Genomic DNA, 8,317 nt, shown 5'->3' on the forward strand with positions numbered 1-8,317 from the left:
TAGCAGCTAGAAAGCTGTTGCTCAAGGAGGGGAGACTAGAACTAGAGGAACAGAAACAGTGGGACAAGTTCACCATAGAGCTGTGCAAGGTGGCGCTTGAAGAGCAGAAGGAGGCCAACAGATCTGCCTCTAGCAAAAATAGTAGTAGTGGCTCAAACCACAGTCCCTTGGATATGCCCCAATGGCTTATGAAATGGGGAACAATATTATTGACTGGTTTGAAGCACTTGAGTGGCTTTCCAGCTACAGGAGGTGGATGAGGTACTGTGGGTTGTAGCCCTGATGAGTCACTTACCGACACCAGGGACTGAAGCAATTCTTCAGTTAACTCCTCAGGAAAGGCCCATTTATGAGAGCATGAAGGCACCCCTCCAGAAGAAGTTCTGTAAACCCCCAGAACAGTATCTCAAGAGCTTCAGAGAGCTCAGAAAGAAAAGTGTGCCAACATTTGAAGCGTTCATACACTTGTCGTTGAAATACATGTGAACATGTGTTGAAGAATTGCGAGGTTGACCTACACCAGCATCTTGTGGACAAGACTATGACAGACCCTAGGGAGCTTGCAAAGGCTGCCGACAGGTTTGTGAGTACTCGAGTCCAGAAAAAGTCTCAGGCGAGCACACCCAAACCGGAAGGGAAATCAGCAGACAAAAAAGTAAACAAGGATGGGAAGGACAAAGGTCCAACCCAATCTTCTTCAAAGTCAGGTCCCCTACAGAACTAAGAGAAATCCCAAAACTCTAGTTCAGACGTGCACCTCAAAAAAGAAGAGAGCAGGCACCCATAATACTGGGATACCTGCATTCTCACCACCAAAATGTTGTTTCATGTGTATGGAGCTGGGCCATAGGAAAAGGGATCCTGCTTGCAAGGGCTTACCCAAGCAAGCCATAGTGAATTTTGGACTTGTGAAAGAGGCTGTCATTAGTGTGGGCCACTCAGAGGAGGACTTCCAAATAGGCCAGGGAGTGGGTGAAGGTGGATTGGTTACTCTGAGTGGGAACGGTACCGGGTCTCCAGAAGAGACCCCAGTCCCCATCAATATTCAACTCTATCTAGAACATGTGTATATTAATGGACACAAAACTATTGCGGTCCGAGACACAGCAGCTAGCGTCACTGCTGTCACCTGGCAGTGGGTAAAGCCAGGCCAGTATATTGCTGGGCCTGGTTTGTGTGGAAGTGGGTTTGATGGTAAGAGTAAGTGCACCTTGGCGATAGTAGAGTTCAGCTGGTGAGGTGAAATGACCCAGCGCTGTGTAGCGGTAAAAGGCTCCATCCTTGTCCCATGTCTGTTGGGTAATGATCTTCCTTATCGCAAAATAGTCACAGCGGCTACACGATCGAGGGCCAAAGAGATATCCAGATTGAACACTCTGAGAGCCTTAGGGCCTGGAGTGCTTCCAGAGGGCTTGTTGGAAGGACCAGCATAGCCGGTAGATCCTAGTCGAGTTCCACACACTACAGAGTTACCTACTCCTGCGAGGGAGGGGCTAGTAGCCACTGAGGACTCTACTTTGGTAGCAGGGGACTCTGTGACTTCAGAGTTGCCTGGCGCAGTATGGGAACCTGAGGTGGAGGACCAGGTGAGCGCAGATCTGAAGGGTCTGCCCAAGCTAAATGAGTATGCATCAGCTGTGGGCCCAGGTCAGACTGACTTCTTCACAGCCCAGAAAGAGTGTACCACTTTGGTGAGTCTGTGGAAGGAGGCGGAGGAGCAGGCTAAGGGAGAGGCCCCTGGACTGTTCAAAGTGTACTGGGAGGATGGACTCCGTTACAGTGAGCCAAAAGATTCAGAGGGCAAGGGTACCAGAAGCTTGGTGATTCCCCAATGTCACAGAAAGTTCCTTTTGAATTTGGCTCACCAAATTTATTTTGGCGAGTCACTTAGGAGTGACTAAGACATCAGACCGGTTGTCTGTGCACTTTTACTGGCTGCAGGTAGGGGTAAAGTTTAATTAATTTGTCCAGTCCTGCCCGACTTGTCAATCTTCTGGCAAGTCAGGTGATCCCACACAGGCCCCCTTAATTCCACAACCCGAGGTTGGGCACCTTTCAAGAGAATAGGCATGGATATTGTGGGTCCTTTCGATCCTCTAACCAGCTCAGGGAACAGATATATCTTGGTAGTGGTAGACCATGCCTGAGGCTATCCCTCTGAGGAGCATCAAAGTCCCTGTGTTTGCGAAGGCTCTGATTGGGATATTCTCCCATGTTGGATGCCCCAAGGAATTTGTTTTTGACAGGATATCAAACTTCATATTAGCGTATATAAAGGCCATATAGGAAGAGTGTGTATTTACCTATAGGTTCTCTACATTCTTCCATCCACAAACAAATGGGCTTGTTGAGTGGTTCAACAAGACCCTGAACGGCATGATAGGTGGCTTGGAAGAGCACCTGAGGAGAAAATGGGAAATTCTCCTGCCTTCTGTTCAACTACAGGGATGTGCCACAGAACGGAGTAGGGTTTAGTCACCCTGTCGAGGTCCCCTCAGTCTAGTGAAAGAGGGATGGGAAAGCAAACCCTCATCCCCTACATGAGATGTGGTGGACTATGTACTTGGCCTTCGGTCTAGAATGGCAAAATACATGGAAAAGTCAACAAAGAACCTTCAGGACAAGTGGACTGGGCCTTACAGTGTGTTGGAAAAGGTCAGCAAGGTGAATTATGTTATTGACGTGAAAGGACCTAAACAGATATGGAGGGTCTTTCATGTCAACCGGCTAAAATCCCATCATAGCCGGGATGACTTGGTCATGGCGTTAGTGACTGATGGAGAGACTGAAGAGGAGAACGATCACCTCCCAGACCTCTTGCACACTGAAGCCACAGATAGGTCAGTTAAAGTTATCAACCTTGTAACAGACCTATCAGAACAGCTACTTATAGAGGGTTGCCGTTTACTGGGATAGTTTGCCCATCTGTTTTCTCTGACTCCAGGTCACGCAGATTGGTACACCCATGATGTGGACATTGGAGAGAGTAAGCTGGTGAAGAGTAGGATTCACTGGATGTCCGATAAGGTCAGGACACCATCAAGGGGGACATTTCCAAGATGCTGTGCCTTGGAGTGATAGAGCCATCCGACAGACCCTGGGCTAGGTCAGTTGTACTGGTGCCTAAAAAGACCAGTATTGGGAAGACTGAATTTCGCTTTTATGTCTACTACAGGGGGCTCAATTCTGTCATGACGACAAATGCTCACCCCATTCCTTGAGCAGACGTGCTCATTGAAAAGCTTGGTGCTGCCAAGTACATGAGTATTTTTGACCTCACCGCAGGGTATTGGCAGGTCGGTTTGCCATGTGGAGCAAGAGAGAGGTCAGCATTCTCAATGCCGACCTCTTAAGGCCATTCTTACCACCAAAAAGGTAGAGGACATAATCTCCCTTGAAGATGCCAGGTAGACATCTGCCCGGTGCCTAATGTAATATGGACCTTGGCTGTGAGGCAAGCGGTGTGGGCTGCACACCCTTGAACCACGCTCTGGTTGCATAAAAAAGTAATTCTAATTCAACAGTGGTAATTATATTTGTTGAGAAAGGTTTTATTTCCATTAATTCCTTCAAATAGTGATTTATGGTTAGTATTCGCAAACATTCTAAATGGCAGAAATGCCGCATTATAGGCCTATGCATTTCGGGCATTCATGCCCTTCTTCGGGGCCTATGATCATATGTTTTTTTTGTCAAATATATGGTCAAAACAGCATAAATACATAAATTACATAATTCATACGCAACCAAAGTTAACCAAATATTCCATCCGGATTTGTATTTAAAAGAACATTGCATATGTATAAATTGTTTGTCAACATCAATAGTTCAACGGAAATCACATTGCAAAGTAATAACATTCGTTTGAATAAATCAAATTCCAAAAATATATAAATGTCACGTTAACATCATTATATACGTTACCAATTCACATGTTGAATGGTGAATGATTCGTTGAGACATAGTCGGAATACATGAAATAATATGAAATACTGAAAAGAAGATATGCGCAAGATAGTGAGCAAGATACTTAATTATGCTAGTTCATGGTGTTTCATACGAAGCACCATATACATGTATGAATGTGTGCGGGTAATTGTGTCAGTGCTAGTATCGTTCATGCTGCTGTACTGCTGAAAGTAGCAACAAGCGTAGCTTGAAAGTGCCATGTAGTTCTAATGAGTCGGCGTCTAATTCTACAAAAGATAACACGAAAGCCTCTTCTGATTATAATATTACGAATCGTGTTGGATCTTGCTGTGTTATACCTAAATCGAGGTCTTACCTGTTTGAAGATATTTGTAGCGATGCTGCTGCAGAAAACTATTACGCACGTGCACAGTGTTCCTCGTTCTAAGTTGTTGTCTGGTTGTCCTAGTAACCGTGCTTAATGCATGGCGGCCATTTTGCATAGTAATTTGTGTAAATGTAAGGTATTGCAGGCGGCCATCTTAGAATAGTTATTAATTACTAAAAGAAGATTAAAAAATAATAAATAGCGATCTGGCTGGGATATCAGATATGAAAAACATGTATTATAGGTAAGTGCAAAAAATGAATAGTGGGTGTAAAAAAAGGGGGGAACGGAAGATATATAATGAGTAATAAGAACCAATGTTGTTGCATGGTTATATACAAATAACGAGGCAGGTAACAAAAATAGGGGAAAAGAAAAACTGGATCAGCAGAGGGGTGATACTTAAAGATGAGTGTAGGATCTAATGACCATTAAATGTGGGTCCCTTTTAAAGTAACCTGATTAGAAAATGAAATGCAAAAATAAAGTGCGGCTCGGAATGCTAGTAAAAAATGAAAAACATAAAGTAATGAAGATGCAACGCAAATGAAATAACTAAAGCAGATATAATAAAGATGTAACAGAAATGAAATAACTAAAGCAGATATAGCTAAAATCAAAACTAATGCAAGTAACAGAACCTTCCAAAGAAAATAAAGGTTTCATAAAAACCAGCTTAGATCAAACTCTTCATTCATCCCTTCTGGCACTAGGGATCCCAATCTTTCGATCCATAATGCTTCTTTTTGTGCTCTCAGATTTTTTCATGTTGATACTTTGTCCTTTGGTAGGTATCACCTTTAATACTACAAATCTGAGTTGTGCCACTGTGTGATTGTTTTCATGAAAGTGCCTGGCTACTGCTGATGTCTGGTTATTTAGTCTAATGCCTATCATTAAGGAAGCTGCCAAAGAACTTGCGCCTTTCACCACCTCCCTTATTAACACATCCTTTGAAACAGGCAAAGTGCCTAACAACTTCAAAGATGTCTAGGTCCTCCCACTACACAAAAAAACAACTGTAGACCCCACTATCCCCACTATTCCCACTATCCCCACGAACTACAGACCTATCACCACATTCCCATTTCTTTTGAAAATTATTGATAGAGCAGCTTATCTGCAGATTCAGGAGCACCTAGAAATTAACAACCTCCTTGTCCTCAGGCAATCAGGCTTCAGGCCCAGGCACAGTACAGAAACTGCCCTAGCCGACCTAAAGACTCAAATTGAGGAGCTTAAAGACAAAGGCAAACTAACCCTCCTCCTACTCCTAGATCTGTCGGCAGCGTTCGACCTAGTAGATCATAAAGTCCTCTGCTCGCACCTTATGTCAGCAGCAATCATCTCCCACAAAGCCACAATGTGGATACAATCCTTCTTAGTCAATACATCAATGAGAGTCTTCTCTCCAACAGCATCGGCTAACCCTGTGCCAATCACATGCAGTGTCCCTCAAGGCTCCTCAAGGCTCCCTCAAGGCTCCTGCTTGTCTCCCACCCTTTATAACGTATTCACAAAGCCATTGTTCGATGACCTTGACCATCAGGGACCATATTAGTATTAGTATTTAAAATCCTATAGGATCTTACCTCTGGCCCACCATTACAAATGTACCCTGCCCCCAGAGTTGTAACACATAATTCTGTGTAAGTGTCCAGGAGACTAGCTCATGGGGTAAGCTCTCACCTTCATCATGAGGCAACCTGCACTTCACAAGTTCGAATTTCAGCTGGTTATTTTTACAGCACAGGAAGTGTGGGGAATCCAGCATGAAGGACCATAACAAAGTCTAATAATAATATGCGACTGTAGGGAAAGGTAGTTAAATAAATAAAGACTAGGCATAAGTCAGTATGAGGGCTTTGGAAAGGGAGGCAGTCAGCAGTATGATATGGCAGGTGAAGAATCAGTGGGAGTCTATGAAGATATAGACAGCACTCAGTAAAGCCAATATGTATGTGAAAGATATGAGTGTTGGAAGAAACCAGGGTAGTAATAAGCATATGGATATGAGAGTGAAAGGAGTTATTTAGAAGAACTAGCGGAAGAAGTAGGCCATATTAGTTCATGGAGAAGCAAGCAGTCAGTAAGAGGACCTTTAGAACAAAGGAGTCATTGGTACAATATTTATCAGAAACCAATCAATGCTAGAATGTGGTGGGTGAGACAGAATCTGTTAGCAGAGGATATGGTGGAAGACAAGGATAACAGACGGCTATAGATAAGGAAGCTTGATTGGGGATATATAGATGAATACTAAGTCAGCAGGAGGGGTGATATGGAAGCTTTCATTGTGAGGTTATGGGTGAAGAAGCAGTAATTGAAAGACAATGTAAGACGTAGTGACTTGGTTGGATATAGAATAGAAGACGAAGATGACAGGAGGATGAAAGGTTAGTCAGTGTTAGACTATAGGGAAATGCATATGTTGAATTGCAAAGTAAAGAGAGATGAGTGCCACGTATGAGCTACTCAGAAGAAAGAAGGAAATTGGTTTAACTTTAGGATTTTGGCGACTCCATCTCTATCAGGAGATATTAGGTCAGCTACAGCAACAACAAATAATTATGAATGGAACGAAATTGGGTGACGCGGCTCGATTATGACAGAATACTTAAGAACCAAAGCTGCATTGGATGTATTGAATATCCATATGGAACCAAGAATATTTTTTAGATAAGATCCAATTCTGGAAAATCTGCAAAAACATAGCCAATAGGTTTACCAGCAATTTGCTCATTTTAACTCTGAACACGTTCAAAAACAATTTCCGACAAAGTAATGAAACACATTCTAGACAAAAAGGAGGCTTTTACATGTAAACCACGTCTTGACATGGAGAATACCAGATTAGAATAACCCAACACTTCCCTGAAAGAATTTCAGGAGCTCAATTTAAGAAGATTAGGAAGATGTGTTAAAATTAAAACAATTGCGAACATGAGAAAGAATATCCTATTGTTGATGAGGTCACTACCAAGGGATCCTCAAAGAATAATCAGAATCAATGAAGACTACATTCATTGGAAACCTACACTTTCAAATGTACATCTTTCAAGCGGTAGTAGATAGGTTAAATCCTATGCATCCACTTACTCAGGCCCAACATACAATTAACAAGGGTCAGGATGAAGTAATCCTGCACAGTTCCAAAGTAATAAGGGAGGTACTCCTGTTATAAGGGATCGCATATAAAGAGACAGATCAAACTGGTCAGGAGCATAATGACGAGTCTTCAGAAGCAGGATATTAAATTCCTAAAATTATTTCTAGTGTTCAATCTATCTACCATCATTTTATCTCAGGAGGAATGGCAGGCTTTACAAACAGGTCTCGGCTTTATTTCTAAGACACATTATTCATTTCATACAAGCATTCAATGTATGTGGTTGTAACAGATATTCAGACGTAAGCAATACTTTATTAACACATACATTCCATAGAGTCAGGAGACACCAGATCTACACTGTCATCCTACCTTTTAATCCACACCGAATCCAATCACTTTGACAATGTTATTCTTAAAGAGTTGGAAAAAATAGAAACACAGGTAGACACATTTCCACAGAGAATGACATATTCTGTAGAGTTTAGAGCAGGGCTCTACAGCGGTTACAAAACCAGCAGACATGGGTGGTGCCATGGTGGCAATGAATACTAAAGATTATGGAAAAAGTGGGTCAATACTACTGATTGATAGTCACAGTAATGCACCATTGGGAAAGGTCCCCACACCAGTCAAAGATGTCAGCATTGATTGCACCCATTATTGAGAAAGGATTGATGGAAAAATATAAATACCTCAAAGGGAAGCAGCGATTTTAGAGACTAAGCATCCACAGCACCTGCCTTTTATACCGTACCCAGAATCCAGAAGGAGTTTGACCCTCCCCTGGATCAACATATTGCATCCAGAATGGGTTCGATTCCGGAGCCTCTGTCACAGTTTCTAGATTTCTTCTTTAAAGGTCATGTTAATATGTGGAAAGCATATTATACTTGTCCTTGTTCTTCCAT

The sequence above is a fragment of the Ambystoma mexicanum genome, chromosome 6p, assembly GCF_040938575.1.
Source record: "Ambystoma mexicanum isolate Mex_15411 chromosome 6p, UKY_AmexF1_1, whole genome shotgun sequence".
Taxonomy (NCBI): domain Eukaryota; kingdom Metazoa; phylum Chordata; class Amphibia; order Caudata; family Ambystomatidae; genus Ambystoma; species Ambystoma mexicanum.